We start from the raw sequence: 10,418 nt of genomic DNA, 5'->3' as shown, positions 1-10,418 counted from the left end.
ATAATGATGATCATACATCTCCATAAACATAACCAACTCCAACAAAAACCACCAAATATAACTCTAATCATCATAAACAATCCCAACACTCACAACAATCACTCATAAAATATGATAATGTAGAACTTTGAGTGAAAAACAAACTTTGAACTCATTCTTTTTTTTTTTTTTTCAAACCTGAGTTTTTTTCTTTTTTTTTTTTCTTTAGAACAACCTTCCAATAGAGCATTTGAGCATTAATTTTTTTCTTTTGCTCTTTTTTTTCTTTTTAACTTATATTGGAAATTTCAACTTTGAAACACAACATATCAATATTTTCCAATCAAAAATCAAAGAACAAACACTCTTCTTTTATTCCCACATTGTGCAAATAATGTGCACACCACAACTCCCTCACCTCACCAACTAATAGCTCCCCCAAGCCAAGCTTGGGACTAGTAACCAATGGAGCTCAAATAGGCGTGTAATGTGGCTAATATAAACAATAAAAGGGCACAAGCAACAACATGGGTAACAAGAAGGGAACAAATGTATCTAAATACTCTGAAGGCTACCTAAAAGAATGAATGCCTTCGTCCTCCTCATGTGCATAATAATAAGTCATGAAACACTACTCATAGTTGCAAATTAATACTCAAATTCATTGACATACTAGGAATTATGGAACTATCACACATTTCCTAACCAAATCAACTAGTCAAGCACTATATTCACAAGTAGTTGGACAAAATTGACGCATGTAAAGGTTTCAGGGCAATCAAACATCAAATCATGATCAACTAATCAACAATTCCTATCATCAAATACCAAGAATAAAAACAATTTTCTCAAGTAAGGGGCACAGGGAAGCATAATTTATAATTCAGTGGAACGTATTTTTGGATTTTTTTTTTTATTTTTCAATTTTTTTGTATTTTTTCATAAATAAGAAAGCAATAAAAACTAACCTAGAAAACAAGAAAACAATATATAAAAGACACCAAAAATAAAAGAAAAGAGGAAAAGAAAAATACCAAACAAAAATCTCCCCCAAGCCAGAATCAGACAATGTCCTCATTGGCTCGGAAACTAGCTCATCATAGCTAGTCCTCATCATCATCCATCCTCTCATGTCCTCCTCCATGACTCGAATCGGCACCACCTTGGCTTGGTCCAGAACCACCATAACCCGAACCACCTGCAAAGTAGTTAGGGTCCACATTCCCACCCATACCCCTAAAAGGAGCATCACCCCCATATCCGTGGACCGAAGAGTAGTCCACATAAGTACCATACGCACCGGGGTGAGAATACCCTCCTTGGGGGTATTGGAACCAATCGGGAGTAAGTCAATCAGGAGGAATAGCCCCCCGACGGGCATAATCATCATACATGGGATAAAGGCCCCTCCCGAGGTTCCTCTCTATGTAACCAACCCGCCCATCTAAGGTGCTTAACCTAGAATCTAGGTTTTGCATCATACCCTCAACTCTCCCTTGCCCCGTCTCGATGCGGTCTAATTGGCTCCTAAAAGCCGAAAAGTCATAAGTGGCATTGGGGTCGACATTGTAGTCGACCGAGGAAGTGGGTATGCCATAGGTGAAGGGTGGAGGTGGTTGGTAGTGTGGTGAATGGTGAGTGGGGGAATGGTCTAGGGGGGATTGGTGGGGTTGTGGTGAAGGGTGAGGTGGTTGAACCTCACCTTGACCATTAATCTCGAAAGTATAAGAAGGCTTCCCCTTCTCAAATTTGGTCAAGGCGGGGTTGGGTAAGGTAAAGGCTTGGTCCCTCCTACCCGATTGTCGGTGGACTATCCACCAAGTATCACTCCCCACAGGTTGCACCCAGTTCAAACTCCCTAAATAGGGTAGGTCCATAAGGTTTGATCCTACAACTTTCCTATGCCCATCCGGGTTCCAACCTAGGTGTTCCCTAGCAATGTGGGTCACTAACCTCCTAAAATAAATAGGTGCCCTAGACCTACTAGCCTCGGCCGCATTGGCCGCCCTTTGGAAGTGATTGGCTATCCTATGGGGTATGTTCAATTTTTCAGCGGTAGGAATTACATAGGATGCCAAAAGTTCCAATTCATCTCTCCTAACATTTGCCGGTTCATGCCTCCCAAAAATCCTCCCCTGTTAGCCTCTTATAGACCACGGCGGTGTGGTCTTGAGAGGGTTCAATCGGTTTATCCGATTTTAAATCAAACAACTTTCCAAATTCTTAAAGAGTTAGTCTCACATCGTTGTTTAATAATCGGAATTGTACATGAGTAATTAGTGCATTCATTTTAATAACATTAAAACTTGAAATAAATTCCAATGTTAAGTAGCCATACGTATCATGGCACATTTGAAAGAAACCACTCATGCCTATACCTTTGAACAATTTTTCTAAATATTTATCTAGGCCTAATCTAACTAGTGTGGGATGATGAATAAAACGGGTAGAGATTACCTGGCGATCGATGAGGTTTAGCATCCTAACCCGTTGCTCCTCCGAGGTAATGACAACCTCCTCCCATCCCGGAATTTAAAGATTCGGGTTGACCGTTGATTGTGGTGCCCTCGAACTCTCACCCCTTTGGGTCCTTGAACGTTTTGAGGCCATTATATGAGGAAAAAGTTGATGCTTGGAGCTTTCTCTCTCTAGGGGTTTGAAGGAAGTATGAGAGAAAGTGGGAGAAAATAGGTGGAAAATGTGGAGGAAGACGTGAGGACTCTACAATGTTGGTCTTGGTTTTAAGGATGAAAAGGTGGAACCGTTAAAGCAAGTTGTGCGAATCGAGCCTACGGTAAGTGTTCCGCCAGATCGAGTTGCAAGTGTTGAACGCAATGACAATTTGAAGCAACACTCGATCGAAGAAGGATTTTTAGTGCGTAGCATTGAAGATCCCCCAATCCAAGTCAAAGAGGATCCACCAGATAAGGTGGTTTGGCTTCCCACAGGGTATGTCAGAAAGCTAGACCGGGTGAGAAACCACCCGATCAAGCGTTAGGCCAAGGGTCCTAGATATTTTACTTGGTAAGAAGGTCGTGCCGGACCTAGATAAACCAGCGCTTTGCGGGAGGCAACCCGTATTTCTTGCTTTATGTACTCTTTTTCCTTTTCTTTAATTTTTATTTTGAGAGGCGAGGAGAGTGAAATTTTACCGTTTATAAGTGTTTTTGAACAGGTATAGGTTTAAGAGGTCGAAAGACTTAGAAAAATTTGAAGACGAAAAAAAGCTACGGAAATCTGACCGGGCACGGGCCCGATCAAGCGGAGCTCGCCCGATCGGGCGCGAAAGCAAGGCAAATTCCAGCCTTAATTAAGCCCGATCGGGCGTGGCTGCCCGATCGAGCGCGCAAGGTGAGCTGGATAGTAAAGCAAACTTCGCCCGATCGGGCGCGTAAAGAGAGTCAGAAACTCGAGGAAATTTGCCCGATCGGGCGAGGTTGCCTGATCGGGCGCAAATCGAGTGGAGGAAAAGATATGTCGGGCGAAACTTACCCGATCGGGCGAGACATAGGGTGAATTTTTCGTTCGTGTTCGCGCCCGATCGGGCGGAGCTCGCCCGATCGAGCGCGCCACTTAAATTCTGGAATTCAAATTATCCGCCCGATCGGGCGAGGCTCGCCCAATCGGGCGCGCCTATTTTTTGCCGTCCCCTTATAATTTTCTTCTTCTTTCTTTCCTCATTTTCTTCTTACTTCATCTTCTTTTCCATTACTTTCTCTCTCTAAAACCTCCATTTTTACACCTTTAAACTCACTTCTTTTTCAAGATCTCCTCAAATTCATCCATCAAAACCTAAAATTTTTTACATATTGATGTCAAGAACAACAAAGTCTACATGTATATAAAATTTACCTACTCCTACGGGGACATCCTCTAAAACACCTAAGGGGTATTTGAAAGAACGGTCAGCCATTTGTAGAGTTATATTGGTGGCTTTTAATTTACCCATATTCAACTTAGAACACACAGATAATGCCATGACGCTAACACTAGCACCCAAATCACATAATGCATTATCAATCAAGATATTGCCAATATGACAAGGGATCGAAAAACTACCCGGATCTTTTAATTTAGGTGGAGACTTATTTTGAAGTACGGCAGTACACTCTGCAATGAAAGCTACTGTCTCTATCTCACTAATAGACCTTTTTCTCGTCAATATTTCTTTCATAAATTTTGCATATGAGGGGATTTGTGTGATCAATTCAGTTAAGGGAACTGTTACCTTCAAATCTTTAACCACCTCCAGGAACTTACCAAACTGCTTATCCAAGTTTGTCTTCAATTGACGATTGGGGAATGGAAGTTTGTAATTGGCTTTGGAGCATTATTATTCTTGTCTGGAGTAGCCACCTTCTCTGGAGTTGTACCCTGCAATGTAGAATTAGATATGTTAGTATTATCCTTTAGCCCTGCAAGGCTATCAACTACATTGTTTGGTTTAATGGAATCAAGATTAGCATTATTTAATAAAACAGGTTCATCAACTCTGGGCTTAGAGGGCCCTTCATAGTTTGAACCACTCCTTAGAGTAATTGCAAATGCTTGATCCGTAGGCCTATTCGGCTGTGCTGGCAGAGCTCCCTATTGGCGGGCTTGTAGAGTAGCGGAGAGTTGCACAATTTGATTATCCATAATTTTATTATGCGCTAGAATTTGATCAATTGTTGCATCTCTGCTCTCCATGTGCTTTTGCATATTGGCCAACATTGCTTTAATTTCCACCAGGGAAGGGTCAGAAGTTGGGGAGGGTTGTTGTGGATGGTTCTTCTGGCTAGCATTGGGATGATAATATTTCTGCTGATGTGGCGCCTGTGGTTCTTGTGGTGGTGGATTTTGAACATTAGTGCTCCGGTAGGAAAGGTACGGATGATTCCGATACCCAGGACTGTAGGTGTTGGAGTATAGGTTATTCTGCGTATAAGCTTGGAAGGCATTAACTTGCTCCACGGAACTCCTGCAATCTTGCTCCCAATGACCTACAATACCACAATTTTCACAGAAAGCCTCATTAGAATTATTATTAATTGCAGAAACATTAGCTACATTAGCAGTGCTCAGATTATCTAATTTTTGGCAAATAGAGGTTAGTTGAGCTTGCATAAAGGATACAGAGTCGACACTATGCTTGCCCTTGTCAGAAAATCCTCTGGGATTCCCATATTGGGAATTGTGTATCGCCATATCTTCAATAACCTGACCTGCATCATCAACGTTAAGATTCATGAATCTCCCACTAGCTGCAGAGTCTAAAATTATTCTAGAGGAATTTCCAATGCCGTTATAAAAGGCTTGGATTAACTGCCATTGTGCTAAATTATGGTGAGGGCATTCTCTTTGTAAGTCCTTGAACCTCTCCCAAGCCTCATATAAAGATTCATCGGCTTCTTGGGCAAAGTTCTGAATCGCACTCCGTAGTATTGATGTTCTCTCTGCAGGATAATACTTGTTATAGAAATTCAAAACAAGAGTTTCCCAGTCAGTTATACCAAGTGTAGTTCTATTTAAGCCATTAAACCACAATTTAGCTTTTCCACTTAAAGAGAAGGGAAAGAGAATCTCCCTGATTAGGTCTTGAGTGACCCCGGCTTGCCTGATGGTGTTGCAATATTGACAATAGTCGGCAATGTGAAGATTCGGGTCTTCACCCTTGGCTCCAGTGAATTGCTTCCTCTCTATCATCATTATAAATTGAGGTTTGATTTCGAATTGAACCCCATCAAGAGTCGGAGTAGGGGTGAGATGTGGAAAATCCGTAAGCTTTGGTTGTGAATAATCACTAAGATTCTTCGGAGCCGTCATCTCTGATACTGCGTCTGATGATGCCTCTAAATTGCTAGAATCAGTTGGAGGATCGCGGTGATTATTGTTATTATCACCAAAATCCGCCAGGATTTGCATGTAGAGATTTTTCTGTCTATGGAAGGAACGTTCGATCTCAGGATCGAATGGGATAGAACCTGATCTGGAACACCTGGGCATAAAAAAAACAAGAAGCAAATGTGAGATTTGTCTAAGAGAACTATCGCTCTCTGAGACAAAAAGGGAAATAATCTAGACTACAAAAACAATCAGAAATAAAAATAAAACCGTTTCCCCGGCAACGGTGCCAAATTTTTGACAGGGTAAAGTCGTATCCCCTAATCAAAAGTAAATACCTAAATCCTCTAACTAAAGTAGATAGGGAAGTAGGGTCGATCTCCACAAGAAAACAAGTCTTTTTACTCCTAATTGATTATTATAATCTAAATTATCTAAGTAACCAATATTTATATTTGAGTATGAAACCAAACTACAAAGAATAGGAATAGGGAGAAAATAATATATAAAAGGATCTAGGGCATAGGTTCACCAATAAATAATACTCCAGGGTAAAACATAGTAATCAATCATTGACATTGCATATATAACACAATTAACAGGCTCTCGCAATTTATTAATCAACATAGATCTAACAGGCTCTCGCAATTTACTAGATCTAAGTTCTTATTGAAAATAGCCTTTAATATCAAATTAACATCTGCTCGATTCATCAATTTAATATTACTATACTTTTACAAGCCGCAATTGTAAAACGTTAAAATAATTCAATAAGAAATTATCATGCAATACCAATAATCAATAATAGTCAATCATCAATGCATCAATTAACCATATTGTAAAGGGCTTTCGCTACGTATTACAATCACAGAATTAATCTACCGGTATTAAATGTCATCTCTCGAATCTCAACTTAACCATTTCTAAATTAACCTGCCTATTGAAACTAGACCTAAACATCAATTCTCATCTGTCGAATCTCGAATAAATATTGTTAAACTCATGCATAAAAAGATCTGCGCAAATCTAGTCACAGAGCATTAAATCAATCAATAGAAAATTAATCTAGCATTGATAATTAACAACAATAAATTACCCCTTCATATTATTTATATATCCCCATAAACCCTAGAAATAAAACTACTCACACATATTCAAAACTAAACAAATCAAAGGAATAAAATAAGTCATGATGAAAGGAAACAAGATTAAGAGAAGATAAATCGTTACCAAACTAATCTGTATTAATGGAAATAATCAAGAACAAAAGTTGAGAGAAGAGTTAAGAGAGAGAGAAGAGTTAAGAGAGAGAAAAGATCCTAAGTAGAGAGAGAAAGTCTAAGAAAGAAGGTAATCTAATAATTCCGTACAAAATCGTATTTAAACGTTTTCTAAAACAAGAATTAAAACTAAACTAAATCAGGTCTTCCAGAAACGCGCGCCCGATCGGGCCCGCCTTTTTCTTCGCGTTCTTCCAAGCAGCATTGCCCGATCGTGCTAGATGCTTGCATGATCGGGCGCGCCTTAGCATGCAGCCCTATGGTTTACCGCGCCCGATCGGGCTAAAGGTTTCCCGATCGGGTCTTTGCTCCTCTTGAGGCTTGGACTTCGATTGGGCTTGATTTCTCGGCCCAATCTGGGTTTCCTCTCGGGTCTCGAAAACTTGGTCCAAACGCCTCGGGATCCCAATTATTGAGCCCTTAATCACCGGCTCTCACCGATCCTGGGCTCCAAAAGTGGTCGCGCCCTTCTAGCTTCCGTAGTTGCTCTAAAATATCCCGGGAAAATACTCCAAAAGCATAAATCCCTGCAAAAGTCAACCAAATCTACGAAAACACTAGAAAACACCAATAAGTAATAAAAGTGGCTCTAAAGAGCCAAAAACACTACTAATTATGACCAAGGGACGGGGGTAAAATACTATATAAAATAGACACAGCAGTCGTCCATCTAGGGAGTCCATTTGGACACCTCCGAGGGCAACACGCGTCATTCTCTCATTGGCCCACTTGTAGGGGTATAAATACCAAAATCAAAAACCACACAACCAGAGTCAGTACTTTTTCCATATTTTTCTTTATCACTTTGTTTCTTCTTCTCGGATTTGTTGTCTGTCTGCCTGGAGGTGAACTTTGGATTCATGACAAATGAATTAAGCATGCCCTTCTCGGCCAACTTATCTAACAGTCTCTTCAAATTGTTGCATTCATTTGTATCGTGCCCCACATCCTTATATCCTTGTTGAATTCACACTAGGGTTCGTACATCTTAACCTTCTTTGACTTTGGCTATTGATCGTCCGCCACCCACACTTCCTTTCTCTTGTTCTTTCCTTCTTTCTTTTTCCCAGCCGAGTCTTGCTGAGAAAATGTCTTAGCTCCCTTGGTCGGTACTTTGGATTTTGTGAGGGAAAAGAAATCAGCCGCCTCAATATAGGCTTTGTCTTCCCGCAAAACATCTGCGTATGTCCGAACCTTTTTTTTACTAGGTCAAATTTGAAACCATTATGCCTTAGCCCTCGAAGGAATTCTGAATAAGCCATTTCATCCGGCAGATTTGGAATTTGAGCCTTCTCCTGGTTAAATCACTAGACGTACGAGCGCAACCTTTCACTTTTTCCTTGGACAATTGTAGCCAAATTAAGGCTGGTCTTCCTTGGGCGGATGTTGTAAGAAAAGTTTCCAACAAACAACATACTTAGAGTAGTAAAATAGTTTATGCACTAGGCCGACATGCTATTAAACCAGACCTATGCCACGTCCTTGAGGGTGGCCGGGAAACATCTACACCAAGTGGCGTCATCAACGCATTACAGATACATCAGGTTTCTGTGCAAAGTGATGTGATCCTCTGGGTTGCCCGAGCCATCATAAGCACCCATGAGTACACTCTTCACCTTTGCAAGCGGAGGAGAGCTAAGAATCTCTTGAGAGAACGGAGGCGGCTTGTCTTGAAGATTAAGCAGACGCATTTGCCAATCAATGGGTTGGGGTTGACTGGTCGGTCCGCCCAGGTAAGGCACCTGGTCAAACGGCTGGCCGAATTGACCATACTGTCCAAGGACATTAAGGTTATGTGGCAGAAAAGCATTAAAATTATGGGGGATCTGGTATTGAATTGGTTGAACTGGAGTGGGAGTAAATGTACGAGCAGCTTGACTCCAGCTGGTTTTGGCCGTGCTGGTATGCTTGGAAGAGGTATGGTTTGAGAAATCATCCGACATTGATGGTGTAGAGGTCGTGTCCGAATAAGCTATCCGTTCACGTTTCTTATGTCGGATATAATCTTTGGCATCCTTCCAACGCGAGATGGCTTAGTAATATAATCTCCTTATGAGGTCGTCTTCCCTGCCCCCTAGCCGACTCCGTTTTCTCAAGGAGCCGAGAAACATCTGTCCTTGGCACCCGCGGTGAACGTTCATGCCGACATTACGGGATATTCCCAGCATCTTCGGCATTAGTTCTTTTGCTCTGAGCTTTCTTCTGGTTTCCTTCTCCCTCTCTCCTAGGCGATTGCCTAGAAGAAGAAGGCCTCCTACCCTCAATCTCCTTTCAGAGCTTGTTGAGAGCAAGTTTGAGCGAACTAACAGTAACAGGAGCATCATCAGCCTCTTGAAACGTGCAGGTGAGAGGATCACTAGAATGGATTGTAGTAACGATATCTTCAACATGGCCGTCCTAGCCGGGGCGAAGGCCGGAACATGGTGTCTGGCCATCTACTGCCATTACGGACGAGTATCCCAACAGACGAAGCCAAAAGTTTTGGGGTTTTTGGGAATCCCTCGGGATATTGGTCACACTTCGCTGGCAGTGAGACTCGGACACCTGCAAAAACAAGGAATTCCGATAACCGGAGATCCGCCTCCGACGATCAAGTTAGTGACCGGAAAACGGAGTAACCTAGAAAGAGAAAGTAGAGAGAAGTTGGAGATGTTTAGTGTTCTATTTAATGTTATGTCACAATCCATCCCTCCCATCATCAATGATTGGGGTATCTATAGGGGTGGGGATTTGTCCCCCTTAGGGTAAGTGACTTAGGATTTAAGGTCCTGATTGGCTGCGCAATCAGGGAAGGACACGTGCCCCTTTAGGGGCGCCATTTTACAGCTTTCTAGGATTTTGGGCCTCCTAATGTAAGAAGGCCTTTTGTCATTCTCTTTATTTCAGGTGCTCTCTGGTTCTTTGTACGTGTCATCTTCCTACGGTTACACGTGTCGCCAGTTAATTGGGTCACGTGTCACCACAGGATTGGTCCATGTACTTGGGGTATTTTTTACCCTAAACAGAGCATATAAAAGTTAGTGATGAGAGTTACTATTTGTAATTTTCAAGAGAACTATCATGTCAATTAAGAAATGTCTAAGGAATATTAATGGAATACTTATGCTTGGATGCTTGGGGATGTTTTCTTATGGTCCATAAGAACCATGATCAATGTATATAATTACATATTTTACATTATTAATTCATATGAGATTGAAGAACGACATTAGTAATATCAAGTTTTGTCATCAAAATATTATTAATGAATGTTTGATCAAATAATAATCATCAATTTCTATTATTCACGACTTTCAAAAAAAGTTGTAATTGCATAAGTTTAACTTTTAAATCAAC

The sequence above is a fragment of the Chenopodium quinoa genome, unplaced genomic scaffold, assembly GCF_001683475.1.
Source record: "Chenopodium quinoa cultivar QQ74 unplaced genomic scaffold, ASM168347v1, whole genome shotgun sequence".
Classification (NCBI taxonomy): Eukaryota; Viridiplantae; Streptophyta; class Magnoliopsida; order Caryophyllales; family Amaranthaceae; genus Chenopodium; species Chenopodium quinoa.
The sequence above is the reverse complement of the archived record's forward strand: the minus strand, read 5'-3'. Positions refer to the sequence as shown.